The sequence below is a fragment of the Anastrepha ludens genome, chromosome 4 (assembly GCF_028408465.1).
Source record: "Anastrepha ludens isolate Willacy chromosome 4, idAnaLude1.1, whole genome shotgun sequence".
Lineage (NCBI taxonomy): Eukaryota > Metazoa > Arthropoda > Insecta > Diptera > Tephritidae > Anastrepha > Anastrepha ludens.
This window is the reverse complement of record NC_071500.1, coordinates 130,313,696-130,337,762: the sequence shown is the minus strand read 5'-3', so window position 1 is coordinate 130,337,762 and position 24,067 is coordinate 130,313,696.

Sequence of the window (24,067 nt, the reverse complement as noted above, 5' to 3'; positions counted from 1 at the left end):
CAAATTAAATTCCCTTGTATTATTCCGTACATAGAATATTGTGATATTTCGATGCCTAAAAGCTATAAAGCCACAATAGGCCAATGCAAAGACGCTATGCAGCTTTCTGTATAATTTCCGCTTTTGATGCCAACACAAAAGTGCAAACATTCTTGCTTACTATATTTTTGTGTTCAAACGCAAACAGCGTAAATGGGCAAACATGAATTGCCGATCGCTATAGGTGCATACACTAAGGAGGCATTGAAGGTGCGAATGGAGCTTGTTGATTGCTTCTTATTACGCCCAACTACACAGCCACAGCGGGAAACACATGCTGATATTATTTAGGTATGCGCGTTTTGGAAATAATCAGAATGTTCATAAGATAGCCCGCAGACATCGTTAAGTCATCCCAGTACAATCGATTCCCAAAGGAGACACATAGTATACTATAAGTTTCATGTGACTGGCAACGCATGTTGTGGCGCAAAGCAGTCAAAGTTGCAAATCTGGAAGTGCCGCCAACATGAGCAAAGACGTTGCAGAGACTGTGACGGCAGATGTGAAACTGAAAAAATAATCAGAATGGCGATGTGCTTGGAAGGGCTCGCAATTTCCCAACAAGACACTCGTAGGCTTACCAAATCAAAGTAGGAAGCAGAAGAAGTGGTTATTGCCGGCATAAAGAGGTGAGTATATGCTGCCTGATCGTTTAACAAGCTGCGCATTCACGCCAAGTAGCCGCAACATTGCAGAAACACCATGTTGTCATTATACGAGCAGTAATGCTAACTTGCCCCCAAGTACATATGTACGCACGTATGCACATATATCAGCTTGTGGATACTCGTAAATCATATTCAGCGAAAACAAAGCTCCCAAGAGATTGACAGCCAGTAAACACGATGAGTGGGCACCTTAAAGAAGACAATAGTTGTGAATTTCAACCAGGAGGCAAAGACACGAAAATGTACCTTGTACATACTTAGTAACTATAGATATGTAGGAGAGCCATGGTACCAAAAAAAAAAACCATTGGAGACGAAATATGTGAATTGTAAAAAACGTGACACGCTCATATCGCTCGCCTCACATCTCGAAATATTGTAATAAAAATAATGCAGAAGGTGCTGAACGATTCCATCACGACGGAGGACAATGGAGTGTTGCAGCACAGTCGTAAGCTGCGAAGTCCCCACCAAACAGTTGGATTGTTGCAGATGTACGACTTTGAGATGGTGCGGTGCGGTACTGTGCCATTGCATGAACACTTATTTTGCTATTCCACAAAGCACTGTATCGCGCTATTCGATCGTATAATGTATAAGTTTGTTAATTTTTGTTGTTCTGACCTTTTCGCTTTACCATCACGGGTGATAGCCATTTTTTCATGTATTATCTGTGGCTTTTTGGCAAATATCATCGGCCAGTTGCAGTTTATTGAGTTGACTATATTCCGTCAGCACATACAGATAAACAAAAAGTCAAAGGGCAAATGATTGGCTTAAAATCCCAAAATGATTGGCTTATATGCTCGAATCCATACACCTAAATATACTATATGTATACATATGAATGTATGTTTATTTTACGTACATATGTAAATGCATTGTGCATCACGTTGCGATTAGCTTTTGGTGCAGATGAGAAACGGTGTTACTTACTATGAAGGCAAATTCACCGGATGGCCCCTATTGGAAGTTGTGTCGCCGCACTGCAGACATCCGCTCAAGAAATTTCATAAAAAGTATTATAGCTAATTCAAGTATGTTTAATTTAATTCATGCGATATAAATCTAAAGAAAGGATGCCGCCTATAGAGCCACGCTGCGATCGGGCGCAACGCGAGCCATGTGGGATCGCTACAGAGAGCTGAAAAAGGAAGAGAGACGTATTATCCGACAGAAGAAACGAGAGGTCGAAATACGTGAGTGCGAGGAGCTTGAGATGCTGGCCAATAGGAACAACACCCGAAAATTCTCCCAGAAAGTTCGGCGGCTTACAGAAGGTTTTAAAACCGGGGCGTTTTCCTGTAAGAACAAAGACGGCGATCTGGTGACTGACGTACAGAGCAATCTTAAATTATGGAGGGAACACTTCTCGAACCTGTTAAACGGTGACAGCTGCGCATGTCATAGAGAATGTGAAGATCCCGATACCCCAATCGTTGACGACGGAATTGTCGTTCCGTTACCCGACCATGACGAGGTGAGAATAGCAATATCACGGCTAAAGAACAACAAAGCCGCGGGCGCCGACGGACTGCCGGCTGAGCTATTCAAACATGGCGGCGAGGAGCTGGTAAGGTGCATGCATCAGCTCCTATGCAAAATGTGGTCGGATGAAAGCATGCCTGCCGATTGGAATTTAAGTGTGCTCTGCCCAATAGGTTGCAATAAATCGCTTCATATTCGTTTTTATTTATTAAATTAATAATTAGGAATTTACTAAATAAATAGATTTAATAAGATAGATTGAAAATTCAATACTTTTTGAATGCAAACCAAATGTTATAATTAACTACAATCCTATTTAATTTGTATTATTTATGTGCTAGTTAGATCAATTTAATATACCTTGGTTTCATTCGTGATATAAACCAATAATTAGGATTATAATAAAAATAATTGATGTAATTGTTCATATTATAATGTTTGATAAATTAATAATTAAAATTATTGGTAATATTAATGCAATTTCTACATCAAAAATTAAAAAAATAATTGTAATTAGGAAGAATCGTATAGAGAATGGAAGACGTGATGATGACTTTGGATCAACTGCCTATAAGGTTCTAGCGAGCGTATTGTGTGAAAGGCTGAAGCCCACCGTCAACCAACTGATTGGACCTTATCACCTTGGAAAGTCTACCATCGACCAAATATTCACAATACGTCAAATCTCGGAAAAGACCCATGAAAGGAGAATCGACACACAACATCTTTTCGTCGACTTCAAAGCTGCATTCGATAGTACGGAAAGGAGTTACCTGTATGCCGCTATGTCTGAATTTGGTATCCTCGCAAAACTAATACGGCTATGTAAGATGACGTTGCTCAATACTAGCAGCACCGTCAGAATTGGGAAGGACCTCTCCGAGCCGTTTGATACCAAAAGAGGTTTCAGACAGGGTGACTCGCTGTCGTGTGACTTCTTTAAACTGATGTTGGAGAGCATCATACGAGCCGCAGAACTTAATCGCTCAGGCACAATATTTTATAAGAGCGTACAATTGTTGGCGTATGCCGATGATATTGATATCATCGGCCTTAACAACCGCGCTGTTAGTTCTGCCTTCTCCAAACTGGATAAAGTGGCAAAGTGAATGGGTTTGGTGGTGAACGAGGACAAAACGAAGTACCTCCTGTCTTCAAACAAACAGTCGGCGCACTCGCGTATCGGCACTCACGTCACTGTAGACAGTTATAATTTCGAGGTTGTAAACGACTTCGTTTATTTAGGAACCAGCATTAACACCGATAACAATGTCAGCCTTGAAATCCAACGTAGAATCTCTCTTGCCAACAAGTGCTACTTTGGACTAAGTAGGCAACTGAGCAGTAAAGTCCTCTCTCGACGAACAAAACTAACACTCTACAAGACTCTCATCATGCCCGTCCTAACGTATGGCGCAGAAGCTTGGACGATGACAACATCCGATGAAGCGACGCTTGGAGTGTTCGAGAGAAAGATTCTGCGTAAGATTTTTGGACCTTTGCACGTGTGCAACGGCGAATATCGCAGACGATGGAACGATGAGCTGTATGAGCTTTACGACGACATAGACATAGCGCAGCGAATAAAGATCCAGCGGCTTCGTTGGCTGGGTCATGTCGTCCGAATGGATACAAACGCTCCGGCTTTGAAAGTATTCGATGCGGTACCAGCTGGTGGTAGCAGGGGAAGAGGGCGGCCTCCTCTGCGTTGGAAAGATCAGGTGGAGAAGGACTTGGCTTCACTTGGTGTGTCCAATTGGCGCGCTTTGTTAAACTCGGCCAAAATCGCGAAAGCGGTTATCGCGCCAATTAAGAAGAAGAAGATATAAATCTATTAAATTTAACAAATCCACACAGTTTCCATTCTGATCGAAGAAGTAAAAAAAAGCTTTTATAAAATTTTCGAGGATTACAAGATTTTAGATATTCTGAGAGTGAAACTTAGACATACATACTTTGGAGAACTCTATCGTTCTTGGCTATAAATAGATTTTATGTACTTCATTGCAACTACTCGCATATTCCTATTAATGAACTATGCATTAGGTTGGTCCAAAAAAAATGTGTATGCTGCCGCCCCCCAAAATAGTAAAGAATGAAAAATAAAAAGACCCGTATTTTTTTTTTTTTTAATCAGACCATATTTAATGGTGCCGCCGGGGCTTTGAAATATCCCATGTATTTTGCATGGGAAAAAAATACTTTTTTGTAGATTTCATGTAAAAACCTGGAAAATGAATATATTTTAACCGGATAACTCAGTTTCTCTTCATAATTGGTCAGGGAATAACAACCAATTATGAAATAATTAATTTTTTTTGTATTAACTATTTTTTATAGAACCCCAAAAAGCCCCCATAAAACGAAAATCTAAGAAAAAATCGAAAAACAATATTTTATATTACTTTTATGATATTTTTTTGTGAGATTGGTTGTTATTCCCTGACCAATTATGAAGAGAAACTGAGGTATCCGGTTAAAATATATTCATTTTCCAGGTTTTTACATGAAATCTACGAAAAAGTATTTTTTTCCCATGCAAAATACATGGGATATTTCAAAGCCCCGGCGGCACCATTAAATATGGTCTGATTAAAAAAAAAAAAAATACGGGTCTTTTTATTTTTCATTCTTTACCATTATGGGGGGCGGCAGCATAAAAATTTTAATATAAATTTTTTCCCATGCATTTTTGGACCACCCTACTATGCATGGTAAAGTTTTTTATAAGTTCTTAGAATTTTTGTTTGTGAATCATGTGTATTGGGATCTGCACCTTCAATAAAGAACATTGAGAACAGATCGTGGAAGCATTACTTCTCTCGCAATCAAATACATGTTATAAATCCTACAAAATCGTGTAAGTGAACTTCATGCCGTGAACTTCTATTTAGATTTACTCAGTAACACGTAAATGGTGAAAATGGCAGTAATATCCCTCTGGCAGCCGTAGTAGCCCATGGGTTTGTATCCGGCCTCGAAATGCATTGTAAGCACGAAACACCAAATGATGATAAACGGTTTTTAATAGCGGTCGCCTCTTGGCAGGCAATGAAAAACCGTCTAGCCAAAGCGCAATGAACAGGTAGTAGCAGAAGAGCAAAAACATTAAAAGGCATGCATTTTGTTTTTACTTTTGGTCCCCAGAATGGTAAAGTCTATAAACAAAGATTGGTAACTTATAGTAGGTATGTATAATTGGCGCTTACGTCCCTTTTGGGTGTTTAGCCGAGGAGGTTTGCCGAGGGGCGACCGCTATTAGAAAAACATTTATATAATTTGGTGATTCATGCAGGAGACATTTGAACCTGTGCTCTTCCGAATGGTAGTCACGCACCAACTCATTTGGCTACGGCTACAGTTTAGAGTAATGAGAAAAAAAATCTAACAATTTATAGATCAAATAAAAACAAATCATGTATGATATATCAAGAAATCGTAGGAAAAGCTCAGCCAAACACCCAGCAAAGGATGTACGCGCCAATTATATGGGAGTAGAATAATTCTTACACGGTACCTTGCTTCATGTCATTGACATTTGTCAAGTAAGCAGATCTACAATTTTAACGATGGATAGAACAACGCGTTCAAAATATTGAAACTTATTATGAAAACCTTGCATTATTGCGATCCAATTTTCCTTAATTTCACTTAAAGCTAACATAAACTGACCACCTGGATCATGCGGTCAAACTCCACTGACTACTTGTGGGGGTTTTTAAGAAGTAAAGTTTATGTGAATAAGCCAACAATGATTACAGAGTTGAAGCACAACATTCGGATCGAGACTACTAAACTCAATGCGATAATGTGTGAGCAAGTCCGTGAAAATTTTAATTCTCGTATGACAGCCTGTAGATGTGTTCAATGTGGGCATTTACACGATGCCCTTTTTAAGATGTAATTGTTAAAAGCAGTCTTATGTATAAAAATATTGAAACCTGAAAGAATCTAAATTTTTACAAAAACATCTAGGCACGTCGTTGGAAGGGCCATTTTAAGTATATACATATGTACATATTTATATTATAATATACAAAAGGGCAACTAATGGATTACAAAGGAAACTAATGGATTTTACTCAAAGATAGTGCCACCGCTCAAAGACGAAAACGACAAATCGATCAGTGCGATCAATCAAAATTGCCACTTTGGTGAGTGCGCTTTAAGTTGATTCAATAACAAAAAAGTTTAATTTGTTAGGGACAACCTTATTCAGAATAAAGATGACTCGAAAGAGTTTGATACTCTTCCATGTAAATTAAAAAACAAAAAAATTTGGTTTAATTTGGTTGCCCGAGACCGCTTAATAAAGTGTTTTATTGATAGCTGAGGGATATTCTCTTAAAACTTGCTAATGGAATACGTTTGATTGAAAAGGATAGGAAAATCAAATTACGTATGATGCTTGAACCCAATAATTTGTGTTTGCTGAATATGTCCATAATCGATAAAAGCTTTCACTAAAAATGGTCGCTTCCCAGCAAGAAATCTCGCACATGTAGAATTTAGTTTTCTGTCATTTAAAGGAAAAAAATCAAATGGCAGTGTTAGTACTTGTTGGCCCTGAACCTTTCATTATTTCCATTATTTATTTTATCATTCGAACTTCTCCATTTAACCGTATTATTTCCGTTTTCTAATATATTTATTGTAATATAAATAGCACATAATAAAGATGGCACATTAAAATTCCCGACAGGGCTTTATACGAGTTCGTGTTCGCAAATAATCGTGCAATATGGCTGCAGACAAACAGTTTGTGTCTTTCAAAAATGTCAGGCTAGATTTTCATCAAAGTTTCTTGAGTTCGTTGACGTTGACGTGCATAAGGTCAATTTTTTTCGTTGTCCGCTTTTATTTTTCTTACTCTCATATTTTAGTATCATCTTGCAATCATAGAAATTGCGCACCTGAGAAATGTATGAAGCGACACAACTTTGAACAGCAGACCTGAAATTGTGTTCGTATTTACATTCATGCATACAATAAATATTACTTATTATGATGGTGTTGCGGTGCTCATCATAGCTGCTTCACCGATGTTTCGGGTATGGAAAATGGAAAATTGAAAATGTTAGTACTGCTTTTCAAAAATATTATGAACACAAGTCGCTGTGAGCAGCCACAAAGGGATCTTTTTTTGTATATATGCACATAAGGGATAGCTTTGTGAAAAAGTTCGCGGAATATACTTAATTCCATAGAAATATTTTTGTATACTATGATGCCATAGAAATGTCAAATGAAATTAATGTTATCTTTTTACGATATTTTTACGACTAAGTTTTTAGTTTAGAAGGTTGCGTTAAATCCTGGATCTCATCAGTTAAGTCGAAGAAATGCCTCCTGACGTTACTGGGCTGTGGATCAGCCTCCAGCAAGTGTCTGCAGGAGTGGATCCTGCCTTAGCAACCCTGCAGGAATTGCTTGCTGCTCCTAAACACAGAGCATAGTATCTTCGCTGATATTACTGATCCTGTGGCTCTCCAGTAATTTAGCAAATTTTTAGCTTTTTCCACTATGCGTCACTAGGACTCGGTGACCAGATGGCGTTGCATAATTTCGAACCGGTCGGCCAATTGCTTTAAATGTCTCTCTTTGCCTTTGCCCCGAATGATATAGTCTACTCCTTTCGGACACATATTTTTGAACACCAGCAAGTTGATACTGTCGATGGCTTTAGAAGCTTAAGCGTTCCTTCTACCAACCACTTGGTAACACGACTCTTGAATCTGTCAACCAAGGATGCAGTGTAAATTTTTGGCGAAAATATCTCGCCCCGGTTGCTTTTTGCCAACCCAATTTTTGAGTACATTATCCCAAGTTTTTGCAAGTATTTCATCAATGACAACTTTGATTTTCTGAATGATTGGCATAACAATAAGGACATGGCGTTCCACAAAATATAGTCCAATGGAGTCAAATCGCGATGGAATAAAACTGTAACCTTAAATTCTCTCAGGTCGATTATATATTTATATACATTTATTTCTATTTATGTATTTGTAAACTGAAAAGGCCAAAAGTCACATAATTACACATACACTAAAAATAGCTAAATAAGTATATAGAGTTTTACATATGTACAAATAAACGACGCTACGATGTGAAGCAATCATCTTTTGTGAAGAGTTTACTTTATCTTCGCCGCCTCAGGGTACCTTGAGGAGGAAGACGCATGCAAACTCAGCAAGGCGCTCCTTCTGCAAACATAAATCAACAAAAGTGAAATACCAGTAGTTGGTATATCTTTCTGCAAAAGGTAAAACACATACAAAAAAATACTTCAAATGTCAATTGCAGTGTTACCTTCTCTTGAATTTGTATTCACAAGTTTCACAACAAAAATCATTAAAGAACTAATTACATACGTAAAAATAGCAGCGAAAATACATTATTCAGCGTATTTAGCGTATTGTAGCTACTGTCAACCGACCGCGACTACCAAAGTGAGGACAACACTGTTAACCCAAAAACTCAGAACCAAAAATTTTCCCATAGCGGGGTTTGTTGCAACTGGATCGAGCATAATTTTAATTTTTTGTCACGTCTCTCACCATATGGAAATATTATTTGTAAATACTTTTATGTTTGGTACGTGACCAACCACACTCCATACGTAACAATCAGAGAAAAAAGAAAAGGCAGGCATCCACATTGCTGAGGGCCATACGCCCCTTTTAATGACGAGAACGTTTTACTGGCTCAATGAAATTGAGCAAACCATCAATGTTGTTATTTTATGAGCCAAAGGCGGGTGGTAGATACAATAGGGAGGAAGAAGGGTATGCGTGAACAAAAATAATGTTTAATATAGCAATATCACCAATTCTGAGCTTGAACTGTGACGTTTACCAGTTGTTTGTTAAGTAAATACCAGTAGGCGAATCGAACTCTTTAGTTTCATACGCTATAAGCATCAAAAACTCATATCACGAAGAGTGATTTACAATCGATTTAGAGTCAATAAAACAAATTAGAAATGTTTACCGTTAGATCTTTTGCTGCATTTTTCCATATGCGTGGAGTAAATAAAAATACTAAATGAAAAGTTGAGTAAACACAATAAAAGCTCATTCATCAAAGTTTTTCAAATTTGTATTATGTGAATCAGCTTTTCCGCCGATGGTTTTCTATTATTTCTGGTAATAGTTTTTCTTCTCGTATTGCAATTTCGTTCAACCCGAATATTTGTGTATTTTGCTTCCTTATTTCGCGCCTGCGGTGATGCGTTGGCTGAATTTATTTCATAGTTGCAATAAAGGAAATAAATTTACCTCGCTTCAAAAAGGCGGACCATAAATTATGGTCGATAGTTGTATTCTCCATTTTTTAAGTAATTGTTAATATACAAATATTTCTCTAAAACTAAATAATAGAACTACGTTTTCGTTGGTGGAAATAAAATCAAAACTTTTAATCATACGCTGAGCTTATTGTTGAATGCTTGTATGTGACAAGAAAATTCTAAAAATTCGCACCAAGCCTTCAAAATTTTAACACTGTTTTGAACATTTGAAGTTATCCGACATTTAAGAAAAAAGGGCCCTGAAAAACTGTAATATCTTGTACCAACAGATTGTTTATATATATACACATATATGTATATATTTATATGATCTGGCATACAAAGAACCATTTCAGTACTTCATGGGCTACTTCGATGTATACATAGACCATAAAGTCTACGTACACCTTCTTCTTCTTCTTAATTGGCGCGATAACTGCTTACGCGATTTTGGCCGAGTTTAACAAAGCGCGCCAGTCGTTTCTTTCTCGTGCTAACCGGTGCCAATTGGACACACCAAGTGAAGCCAAGTCCTTCTCCACCTGATCTTTCCAACGCAGAGGAGGCCTTCCTCTTCCTCTACTACCACCAGCTGGTACCGCATCGAATACTTTCAGAGCCGGAGCGTTTGTATCCATTCGGACGACATGACCCAGCCAACGTAGCCGCTGGATCTTTATTCGCTGCGCTATGTCTATGTCGTCGTAAAGCTCATACAGCTCATCGTTCCATCGTCTCTTACGCAGAATCTTTCTCTCGAACACTCCAAGCGTCGCTTCATCGGATGTTGTCATCGTCCAAGCTTCTGCGCCATACGTTAGGACGGGCATGATGAGAGTCTTGTAGAGTGTTAGTTTTGTTCGTCGAGAGAGGACTTTACTGCTCAGTTGCCTACTTAGTCCAAAGTAGCACTTATTGGCAAGAGAGATTCTACGTTGGATTTCAAGGCTGACATTGTTATCGGTGTTAATGCTGGTTCCTAAATAAACGAAGTCTTTTACAACCTCGAAATTATAACTGTCTACAGTGACGTGGGTGCCGATACGCGACTGTTTGTTTGAAGACAGGAGGTATTTCGTTTTCTCCTCGTTCACCACCAAACCCATTCGCTGTGCCTCTTTATCCAGTTTGGAGAAGGCAGAACTAACAGCGTGGTTGTTAAGGCCGATGATATCGATATCATCGGCATACGCCAACAATTGTACGCTCTTATAAAATATTGTGCCTGAGCGATTAAGTTCTGCGGCTCGTACGATGCTCTCCAACATCAGGTTAAAGAAGTCACACGACAGCGAGTCACCCTGTCTGAAACCTCTTTTGGTATCAAACGGCTCGGAGAGGTCCTTCCCAATTCTGACGGCGCTGCTGATATGCATATGGTAGATATGTATATCGATTCCATAATTTGGCACGACATGTAGTCTCATTAATGTTCTCACCCATTTGATGTCAGACCACTTATTCACATATATGCCAGGGATATAAAATTATTCAATCAAAGAAGATTTAATTACCTAATTTAAAAATGCAATTTTTTGATTGTAAATATGAAATCTACTTCATCAGCGAATGTGAAGCCTACCTAATAATTCTCAGCCGAACATAAATATGTACAAATACGGGCAGATGCATTCACTTACCTATAAGAATATTGAATAGCAGTGTAGTGATATTTGTATGGTATAGATATGGTACGAGTATAGACTTTTTGCATACACCACAATAAAGATTGTACATATCTGGGGGCTCATTCAGGACCAATTCGGACAAACCACCTAACAAAGTATGTACGCACATATACATATATGTATATAAAAACATATAGGAATTTTGAACTGCAAAATGATTTCACGCTTTTACGGCTCTGAAACTTGGGCCGTAAGCTGAGGGAGACAAAAAGGAAACGTTCTACTCAGTACGCTTCATTGCATTTAGATTTCTTCAAGCAATTCCATAAATTCGCGATTGAAGAAGTTCTCGCCCCGTTTGGTAAAAAAACTAGACCAGCTTATTTTCTCAAGACTTTTTGAACTCTGTTTTGCAGATAAAAAAAATTACAAATGCATGAAAATCTGATAATCGCTTCGTGTCAAGTCTGGATTATACCATAGGAATTATACCATGTGGAATACAACGCCTTTTTTGTTCACTAATTAAGGCGACTTCTGGCAGATCACCTGCTCTAATCTGAACAGTAGAGGTCCGATAGGGGCAGTCCATAGTGGATAATTTGATTTTAATTCCATCAAACACGACACACCCAACGAAACATTTTATAGGTCGTTAATCCAGGTTAGGTGATCTTTTTTGCGAATTAAAAACGATCTTTTCCCACTGATGATTTCTTATGTGAGCCATTTTTCATAGACAGCATCCGCTAGATAAATGGGTAAACTTCGTTACGCTTCAGTAAAATTGGTACTTTCCTTGAGACCAACTTTACGCATTGGCAGTATGTAATTATAAATAGTTTCCTGGCTAATACTATTGTACATAAGTTCCAGGACAATAGAATAAATGCTCAATTAACGTACTGACTCTAGGATTTCTATAGTTTTATCGACATTTTCGACGATTGTCTTAGGAGTGCCTTATCTGCGATGTCCACTATGCCTAAGTGGAATCGTTGGTAGTGCCGATTGTCTGTTGTATTCGATACTGCGGTCGAAAATAGTGAATAAGCTAAATTATGAATAAGTTAGTTTCGCGCTACTGCTCTGCTTCGGCGCACATCTCAAGCTTTTAAAACACGTTTTGTGGGGCATATACTTGCAGTCATAAGAAGTTATTTGATTAGAATAAATTTTTTTTTATTATTTATTATATACACATAAATATATATTCATTTAATATTTATAAAAAGTCCTGCATTTTCAGACAGATTTCCTAGTTATTAAACGATTAGCGTTTACGCATATTCGGAGATTCTTAAAAACTCTAAACGATAACGCCCAGTTGAATCTGAAAATTACAGTCAGTCAGCCTCTTGAAAATTTTGTGATAAATACATATGTATTTATGTACATACATACGTAATATGTACGTATTTGAAATTTCCGCTCTACTCAACATAAATTTCGCATATTCTAAATTCATCTACATGAAAATTTCGAAAGCAAAATTGGAGTGCTCAAATATATGTATTTAAGTATGTATATCTATACATATACAACAACATATAAAATGCAAATATTCGCTTTAGCTATACATATATATAGTACTTTCACATATATGTATGTATGTACTTTTATGTATATTTTTCGATCTTCATTTCTCTGAAAACTTTCCTGTACGACCCAGTCATATCCTTTGGTGCCAATGAGTTTGTACGAGTATGCTTGAAAGGGTATGCTTATCAGTCATGCAATGCTTAAATTTAACATATCGGTCATATTCTCAGAGTTAATTCGTACAGCTTGCCGATATGCGTATTCGTGTGTAATTGTGGCAGCAGGAGCAGCAGCCTTCGCATACAAAAGATTATTAAGACTCTTCATATGTAAATGAGAGACAAACGACCCATACCCAACCTGAACATAACTTTTGTTAATTTTTACATACTTACATACATATGTACACACAATTGAAATGCCGGTTAGGATGGCCTGAAAGTAACATGAGAGCGTCCGCAGTCACTATAGCCTCCCCTATTTACTCCCCCAATCCCCGCAACGACGGACTCACCAGTTTTTTGCCTTGTTGCTTTTGGAATCGGCAAACATGCATGCTGCGCGAATATGTGTGCTTTATGGCAAAAGCACCTCAATCGACTGTGCCGGTAATTTATGCTTAAGTTAAAGTCCTTGAATAAATACATGGAAAATCCTTTGAAATTGAAATTGAATATCCTTTTTGCGGTCGAGGTGCGGTTTAGGACGAGGCGATGCAAAGTAAAGTCATGCGGTGCGAAGTAAAATGTTGTGTTGCGGTCCGATGAGATGTGGTATAATGCAGCGAGGAATGAAAAGGAGTTGCTAGGCAGCGACGTGTGGCAAATGAAATTGGCATTCAAGAGTACTTAGAGAAAATTAAATTAATATACGAGAAGGAAGAAGCTTTTACGGATTTCATGTCATTTATTTAGCAGAAATACTATTCAATTTAGTTCAATTCAGCATTCCATCTACGTGCATCTCAGTCATATTTGTATTGGATTCACTTACTCAAAAATATACATATGACTATTCAGGAGCGTCGATATCTCACAATGAACTATGTGAATACATTCAGTTTCAAATAAAGTGATATTTTTGAATCGTGCATAAGCATTCTGCGAGACTGGCTTACTGGCGGACAACACTCATGTTTTCGATGGCCATATAGTGAGAGCTAGCGATATAAATTTCTTCGACTTTTAGGATCCCCGGCTTTTCGGGATAACGTTACTACAATCCTGTATATTTTTCATTTTGTCATCATTTTAATATTTTTAAAGGATTGTAAAGTTTAAAGGGGGAAGAGAGATATTCATTGAGTATAGTTTTTATAAAACAAGGAAAATTAAACTATTTGTTTGCGTTTTTATAAAACAGCGAAGAGAACGACGCACATAGATGTATTTCAATCCAAAACCGGCCAAAATTATTAAGTGCCTTTTTCAAATACATTTATTAATAAAACACGTTTATGAATCATAATGGCAATATATGTACATATTTTACAATAATAAAACAAAATTAAATAAAAATTATCATTCAAATAAACAATATATCTATTTCGGCATATACATAATTAATGACTTATGATTTTTTTTCTAGTACTTGAATAAGCTGTGACTTAATCTTCGTCCATTGTCGGTGTATCCGGAATCAGGAGTTTCTTTGCCTCTTCAGAAAACGGCTTTTCTTTTCTTTTATTTCTCTTTTTGCTAGTACAGCTCAAGAATGGGTCAGGTATTAGTAACAACCTGTTCAGAATATCTCTGTTGCACTCTACTCTAGAAAATTTTCGGGAAAAATCCAGGCGGTATTTTCGGAAGTGCTTATTTCTGGCCTCGGCTGCCTCTTCTGATAGCTGTCCAATTGGTAAAATGACATGAGTGATCACCATGACAGCGTGTATTAATACCTTATGGAGTGTAGGAGACATTAGATGTCAGTCATACAAGTCTGTTCAAAGTTTTGCTGTAATTTGTGCATATCTATCAAACTTAACACGATCTACATCGTAGCCGCTTGAAATAACTTCTAAAATAACTCTTAATCGCTCTATAAGCTCTTCATTGATTCTAGTGATCCGAGAAGAGGTTTCTGGGTCTTCAAAAAATTGAAAAATCAATAAAAATGTTTATCCACATTGCAAAAACACATGTCTTCGAATTGTCTTATTTTAATAAAGTAGACGTTTTGATAATGTCCTTTAAGAATAAATGTCTCCATTTATATTTTAATAAAAATCAGGTCTGCCAACCGACAAAAACCTGACCTAATGACATTATCGAGAAAACGAGAAAAGTGATTAAAACTTAATTTTAAAATGAAGGTTGTTTTTTTATTAAATTACATGTTTATTTGATAGTTTAATACAATTTTTCCAAAAGTTACAAAATGTACGCAAATTTTGCCCCATTTCAACACAACAACATTTTTAGGTTATGTTTTGACCATTTATATTCCGTCGGCTGTGAAGACACTTTTAGGAACTTGGGCAAAGACATTCTTTCTGTCTTTATAGGCGACATAAAAAAAAATTGTCATAAAAGTGAGAACAAGTGATTTTCGCCAAGAAACCTGTTTTTGCAGTGCATACTTTTAGAACTGAGAAAAAAATATTGTGGACATGCGAGGACAATTTTACTACCGTTTATATTTGACAAGGGTCGAAATATTATGATTTATATTATTTAAAAACACTATTGTTTGCCAAATTTTAGTAAAAAAGAAATACTTTTTACTAGGACTTTAAAATCCTCACTTGGAGTGCAATCTTGTCATGAAACTAAAAAAATATATTGTTATCATAAAGTACATACCTTGCCCTTCCATGCCAAAAAAGATTTGTTCGTTCACGTCACAAAACAAAAGCACAGTTAACCATTATACATTATGGAAATATAAGATTGACGAGAACAAAGACATATGGTTAAAACAATGACTAGGTTCCAATGAACAATGCTTAGGAACCAAACCCTGTGAAAATTCTGGCGTCTGTCTGCTTATTTTGATAAACCGATTGTCTACCGCCGGCAAAAAGATAGTTTCTGTGATGAGATTAGACATATTTTTTTTCGGCTTATGACCTGCTTTTCCATACAAATACTCCTATGTGCGACGGTGAGATATACGTTACCCCGACAGTATGTTATACGTTACCGGAACGACACGGATGTACTAGGCTTTATATCCTGCTAAGGACTGTCACTCCAGCAGCACTCCCCGTATACGTATAGGGAATGTTTTTGCTGCTACAACAACAACAACGTTGAGATATATATTGTATTACTATTTATGCAAGGTGTTAATTGGCTACCGAGGAATATCGCTTATTGCCTATGGGAAGTCGTTTGGGGCAAGTGGCTGGCGTTCGTATTGTCGCACTCTTGCAGGTGTCTGCTTAGATGGTATCTGAAACTGCTTCTTAGCTGAAAGTGTATGGGCTTCGCTGTGGAGGTACTGTTCGCCCCCTTCTGCCGTAAGTGCTGTGTTAGCGTCGTACTAGCCCCAAAATTGGGGCTATAGTTAAGTATCGGATGAGTAATCGTCTTTACTGCTGCCAACAGTTTTTTTTTTATCTTTGACCCAAGTGCCGGCTAGTAATTTTATTACTTTGTTGCGGCTTTGATTGGAATGGAATGGAACTATAGATAGACGGGATTTTCCTATCACACCACCATTGCGCTTAAACCCTACAGTGAGAATTTAAAGAACATGGAAAGACAGGTGAGGTTCGCACGACAGGAGGGCGTTCGCACGGCCGTCGGTTCTATGTTACCGGAACTATTCAGTTTTATATCTGGCCAAGGACTGTCCCTCTACAAGCATGCGAAATGTTTATGCTTCTACAACAACAACAGTTAAGATAGACTTTCATTACTTCTTCGTAAAACTTCAAAGACCCTTAGAAGAATCATAGGAGTTTGTCGGTAAAAAGAGAATTTTTTGTGAACGATTCTCCGACATTGTTTAGAGGCTTTGTAAAATTCTACCTGGAATATGTATATAAAAGTATACTAATAAGCAATTTTCATTTGACATCTTAACTTGTGAAAGAAAATTTAACTTGGGAAAAAGAGACTGTAGCTCGTCTATTCGCAATATGTCCCACGCAAAAATGCACCATACTCGTATAAGTCTGACGAAGGCCGGATAACGAAAGAGAAGATGTTCTGTACGATTTTCATCCTCTAAACAAGATATGGTATACACCCAGACTCCTCAATGATACCATTGGTGGTACTTGTTAGTCCCATCGATTAATCGATGCCGAAATAGATATATTGTTTATTTAAATGATAATTTTTATTTAATTTTGTTTTATTATTGTAAAATATGTACATATATTGCCATTATGATTCATAAACGTGTTTTATTAATAAATGTATTTGAAAAAGGCACTTAATAATTTTGGCCGGTTTTGGATTGAAATACATCTACATATGTGCGTCGTTCTCTTCGCTGTTTTATAAAAACGCAAACAAATAGTTTAATTTTCCTTGTTTTATAAAAACTATACTCAATGAATATCTCTCTTCCCCTTTAAACTTTACAATCCTTTAAAAATATTAAAATGATGACAAAATGAAAAATATACAGGATTGTAGTAACGTTATCCCGAAAAGCCGGGGATCCTAAAAGTCGAAGAAATTTATATCGCTAGCTCTCACTATATGGCCATCGAAAACATGAGTGTTGTCCGCCAGTAAGCCAGTCTCGCAGAATGCTTACACATGCTTATGTGTATCGAGATAAAAATCACGATTCAAAAATATCATTTTATTTGAAACTGAATGTATTCACATAGTTCATTGTGAGATATCGACGCTCCTGAATAGTCATATGTATATTTTTGAGTAAGTGAATTCAATACAAATATGACTGAGATGCACGTAGATGGAATGCTGAATATGTATATAAAAGTATTCTAATAAGCAATTTTCATTTGACATCTTAACTTGTGAAAGAAAATTTAACTTGGGAAGAAGAGACTGTAGCTCGTCTATTCGCAATATGTCCCACGCAAAAATGCACCATACTCGTATAAGTCTGACGAAGGCCGGATAACGAAAGAGAAGATGTTCTGTATGATTTTCATCCTCTAAACAAGATATGGTATACACCCAGACTCCTCAATGATACCATTGGTGGTACTTGTTAGTCCCATCGATTAATCGATGAAATTTATTAATGAAATACATGATATACTCGACTGTTTCCGTCATGATTGTACCTAAAATTGGCTCCGATCAGATTGGACGCTCCAAAAAACATCCGTTCGCTAATTCATTGTCTTGAGCACCACAGTGCTCGATACCTACGCAAGTTCAAGCTAATTCCACCTTGCGGTGAACTTCGGCCTCAATATTCCTTTTTGGACTATTTTTAGAGAGGCGCAAGTGGTTTCTAAGCCCTTAAAGGTCTTCAGTGCAGACGCTTACGATTGCAGTATGTAACAACTCTAAATAGTCTGCAAGCCGTGCCAGTGGATGGCTTTAAGTTTTTGTTTTCATTCAATTTAAAATAATAATTTTTGCTGCTAAAACAGTTTAAAAAATATTTATGTATACATAAAAGTTAACTTCTCCTTGATTGAGTTATGAGGTGGTGTAGGTTGGGGCTGGTTTGTTTTTAAACACTTTTAGCTCGATGTTATATTTGGAAGCATGAGAAAAAATTAGCTATGAAAAACTATGCGGTTTTTAAAATGGCCTTTGGCCGAATGCTATGGAATTTACAATCGCCATACATTTGAATAACCTACTAGGAAATTATTCTAAATTAAAATTTATTTTATTTAAATAAAAATTCTTTAATTTATTGATTTCATACACAATAACAAGCTCTTTGTTTTGTTGATATCAATGGAAATAATGAAACTGTTCACAATGTTATTATTTTTTATTCCAAATGAAATATAAACTAAACGTACAACAGAAACAGCACAAAAAAGCAAATACTTCTTAGTAAAGAATTTTATGCAAATTTAGGTTTTCACATCACACATTCATATTTCACAAATTACATCAACTACTTTTTAACTTAATTAAAAAACAAAACATGTATGCCAATTGGCACTCAATCGGAAGGCTAGAAAAAAGAAGACTACAATAACCAAACGAATTACTGGCAACGCATTTTTTCAACATCCAGAAGTCCATAAGATGGGCTGTAAGCTCATTCCCATGGCAGCCGGTTCTAAGCTACCGCAATGTCTTGGGGTTTTTCCGATCAAGGGCTGCCGCCCCAGTAAACTAGCCCTGTCTAGTGAACCGTACAATCCCATCGAGAAGCTTCAAGCTTCTGCAATTTAACTGTAACGGACTAACGAGCAAAGTAGATGAGATCGTCGACTTTAGGAGCCGACACGGAATCCCAATAGTTGCGGTCCAAGAAACCAAGCTGCATGCTAGCTTTTTCCTTATAACCAGGGGTGGTATCGCAAGCGAGACAATGGTGGGGGCCTAGCGTTCATAGTGCACCTCAAAGTGCAGTATCGTCTGATCGACGAAGGCATCGGCCACAGAGACAGCTCCTTAGAATGTCAAGGTATAGCTGGCTGGTCAGGCGATGACGAGTTTTTAATATATACATACCCCCTGTCACCTGCTGCCCAGCTGGATATCACCCGATATCAAAACCGATTGGTTCTAGGTGATTTTAATGCCCCTCAGGGCCATCACTTGACAGAGCAGATAGACGATTCGATATTCAGCACTGTGAACGGCGAACACTAGGGTAGTGGGCTCGCCTGACATAACAATAGCTAGCACTGGACTGATACATATCATAACCTGGCGACCGTGTTTTTGCTCAATCCACTTCGCAATGTTTGGAATCAGTTCAAAGGTCCACCTACCTTTCTCGGACTGCTCTCACCGTATCATTCTTCAATTGTTCGCAGCCTTTCTTCTTTTTTAGCCTCGTTCGACGGTTTCTGCATAGTGGTGTTATGTAACCTATACATCTCAACCGCGAGAAGGTCGATAGGCACCATTTCCGTTATTTCGTGGATTGCGTTATCTGAGACAGTTAACAGGAGTTTTCGTGTACTTGCGCGAGTGCTGTTAATATTACTCATTAGTCTAGATAACGCGTTATTTATTCTTACGGCTTTTTCACTGACTGACTGTAAATGATGCTTAAAAGTCATTTTCGAGTCAATGAGTAATCCCAGATATTTGATATATGGCAGCGACCTTATGTCATGGTCAGCTACCGTAATCACTAACTCTTCACGTACCCGTCGTGTTGTCAGTAATACGAATTCAGTGTTTTGAGCTGCAAGTTCTAACTTCACATTTCCAAGCCATCTCCTAATTCTTACAATTGCATCGTTGCATAACGCTTCCAGCACGTCCAGATACTTTCCCACTACCACCAACGCAATGTCGTCCGCGTGTCCAATGAGGGTAGCATCTTCAGGAAAGCTCAAGCTTGAGGATACCGTCATACATTGCATTCCAAAGTGTTGGGCCAAGCACCGAGCCTTGCGGGACACCGCCAGTTACTTTATATGTGCCTATTCTGTTATCGATATCGTATACGATTTTTTGCAGGTATGGCGGCACCGCGAAACCTCTCAGTGCACTCATAATCTGGGGCCAGCTTGCGGAGTTGAACGCATTTTTTCTGTCTAAGGTAGCAACAGCGCAGTATTCTTCGTGCCACCTTTCCATTTCCTGGCGCTAGTGGCTTGACGAGCAATAACATACTCTACATCTTGAATTGTGTCTACGGCCTTTTCTTTAAAAACTCTGTTGGTTTCTCTAGAAACTTGTTTTCTGTTACAAAGAGATGATGACAAAGAGATGATGTGCTGGGATGAGTCTCACTGGTTTATAGTCCAATCCCGTCATCATTTCTTTCACCAGAAGAAGATTCCGACCAGGAATGAGAGAAATCAATTTGCAGGTTGCTATTAGAATGGTCGGCGAAGTTAAGTACCTCGACCTTATCCTGGAGGCCATTATTATTAATAACCCTTCCCATAAATGACCTTTCCTTGCCGCAACATACCATCAAGGAGGAGCTTAGAAGCGAAGAGCTAAAGCTACGAGACGTAAATGGGCACCAAAATTTGAGTCTACCGCCAGGCGAAGCTCTTACTGGGTGGTTTAATCAAAGGTATCAACAGGCAACTCATAACCCTCCCTACGGACAAATTGAGAATGCTCACGGTCATTCTCACAGGCTACTTCAGATCACGCAGCTATCTGCACAGAATTGGGATATGGTCCACTGACTCCTGTCGTTTCTGTAATTAATCCATACCTTCATCTCGTATGTCATGCTATAGCTAGAAAAAAGATTAGATACCTCGAGCGAATGCGGCCGGAATAAGGACACGTACGCTCAGTAAACAAGAGTTGGGGGTGGATGAGGTACTCTGATGAGTAAAGTTTACAAAAGACCGCGGGGCCGAAGTGTATACCCCATTTAATTCATTCATTCAAAGCTTTTAGAACATTCTTACTTGTATAATTGCTCTGCTCTATAAAACGAGACTTAATTACGACCAACAGATTATGACCGGGTTAAAAGCTAGAAGAATTTAGTCTATGCGACCTCTAAGCTAAGTTACTCAAATTTTTTGAATATACTATAGTTCACTCGGCGGAGATATACATATATAAACCAATTAATATGAGTACACGAAAATTAAATTTGTAATACTCGCCATCCTCGTCCGACATTTTCTGTAGCGTCAAGAGTACTCGTTTATGTTTTCACAAGGAGGCGTTGCTATAGAGACATTTTTAAAAATAGTGTGTATGTATTTGCAATTTGCAACCACGATTTTGATTACTTGATCCATTCTGGCAACTAGTTGGTACTAATTGCAATAAAAACGTTAGAACTTAAAAAAAAGGCAGTTTTAATGGATCACCCACTATAACAATGACTCGTCAGCTCCATTCAGGCACAACTTCTTAAATTTAATTCTTCTTCATTTAAATTATGTTATATATTATATTAAGATTTTTATTTAGCCAAATTGTGCCAAATTTTCATAGCGCCTGAAACTACAACAAATCAATTGTTGATGTGGCTAAATATTAAAAGATTAGCATACGGTAAATTTCATTTCCCAAAACTCTCTCTCTCATGTGAAAAAGTTCGTGGGGCACTCTGCTGCTAGTTGGTTTTTTATGTAAATAAATAAATCATGTATTGTGTTGTATATATGTTTGCATTTTTATTAAGTATAATTTAAGCTGCCTTTTACTTACTTAACAAATTTCTCTGTAATAACTAATGAAGCTCACACCTAAACAAATATACATATGTGTATGACAAGGTGTAAATATGCAACAAATTGGAATAATAATGAATTGTGTTTTTGCTCAGAAAGTACCGCGAATGTTTAAATAAAACAAAAATTTTAGGCAAAGCAACACACATGTGCCAACGTTTAGGGGGCGTCCATAAATTACGTGAGATGTTTAAGGGGGGGAGGGGGTCGAGTCAAATCTCATCTAATCTTACGTTGGAGAGAGGGGGGGGGGGGGGGGGGGGGGGTCTCGGCAAATATCACGCAATTTTTTTCTGATTGAAACAAAAAAATTGTACATGCTTAAGATTTAATCTCAAGCGTAATCGTAGTATGATTAAGATCATTCACTAATTCGTTCAAAAGAAAATAACTTCATTCATACTTCGACGTTATACATTACTACTGTCAAACCACCATATTTGTTTTATACCAAATAGCTCAATTTAATCTGAATTTGCGGTACAGTGTAGCCCGTCGGTTGTTTTCGCGCCACTATGAGCCGAACGCCCTATCACTCAGGTTGACGTTTGACAATTCCGGACTTTAAAGAACATGACGGAAAATCATTTGCTCCATTTCTAATACGCGTACCGATTGAACCGCTGAATGCCTTCATCAGCACGCCTATTGATCTCTATTGCCCAAGTATACGTGATGATTTAGAGAAAATATGCTGCAGTACATGCGGTATTTACTTCGCATCTATCACAAGAGCTGCAGAGCACAGGCGAGCAGCTCACATTGCACCAGCTAAGCAAGCGCGTATGTTCCGCAAAGTGCGACCCTCGCGGATTGTCACAAGACGAGCTAATGAGTTACTGTGCGCAAGCGTCAACGGCTTAGAGTGGCTAGATTAGAAGGAAGTTGAAGGAGCACATGATTTTACTGAAAATCATATGGACATGTTGGTCCCAATAGTCTCTCTTGAAACCGCGCATGATTCTCCATGGACTGAATTAGAGTTGATATTCTTTTTTAATCGCTGTAGTTACGATTTAAGTCTTCTATTGTTAAATTTTTATTACACTTATAACTCTCAGCAATATTGATTACTAGTCTTAACTAGTCGTAAATAAAAGCACGAAGCAACTTTTTTTTCTTTTTACAATAACAATCCAACGCGTTTACATAAGAAACCCCCATTTTGAAAAATCTCACGTGAGATTGGGGATGGGGGAGGGGGGGTTGAATAAAATCTCACGACATCTCACCAGGGGGGAGGGAGGGTCAGAAAATTGAAAAAAAACACCTCACGTAATTTATGGACGCCCCCTTAACCCATGCACTCCTGGTAGGCCGACGAAGGGATGGCCTTCAGCTCTTTCGTCACATTTTCTTTGATCTCCTCTATCAACTGAAATCTCCTTCCACGAAGTGGTAACTTCAACTTGGGAAACAAAAGTCAGTCGGACGGGGCCATATCAGGTGAATACGGTGCTTGCACCATTGTATTTACTTGGTGTTCGGTCAAATAATCCAGCACCATTTGAGCTCGGTGCGATGGCGCATTATCATCATGCAAAATCCAAGAACTGTTTGCCCACATTTCCGGTCGTTTGCGACGTACAGCATCTATCAAGCGCTTCAAAACGGATAAATAATATTCTTTATTGACTGTCTGGCCCGATGGAAGGTACTTATGGTGCACTGCGCCTTGGCACTCGAAGCAAACAGTCAACATCACCTTCCCGGTACTTTTTGATCATAGGGTATATATATACTCGTATACTAAAATGCTCAGAATGATGAATGGAGTTGATTTTGCCAAATTTTTTTGTCTGTGCATACGCGCAAAAATTAATTTATTTCAATAACCCATAGCCGAATGGGTTGGTGCGTGACTACCATTCGCAATTCACAGAGAGAACGTGGGTTCGAATCTCGGTGAAACACCAATAGCGGTCGCCCCTCGGCAGGCAATGGCAAACCTCCGAGAGTATTTCTGCCATGAAAAAGCTTCTCATAAAAAAAATATCTGCCGTTCGGAGTCGGCTTGAAACTGTAGGTCCCTCCATTTGTGGAACAACATCAATACGCACACCACAAATAGGAAGAGGAGCTCGGCCAAACACCCAAAAAGGGTGTACTCGCCAATAATATATATACTATATATATATATATATAATAAATTTTCGTTTACATATTATTC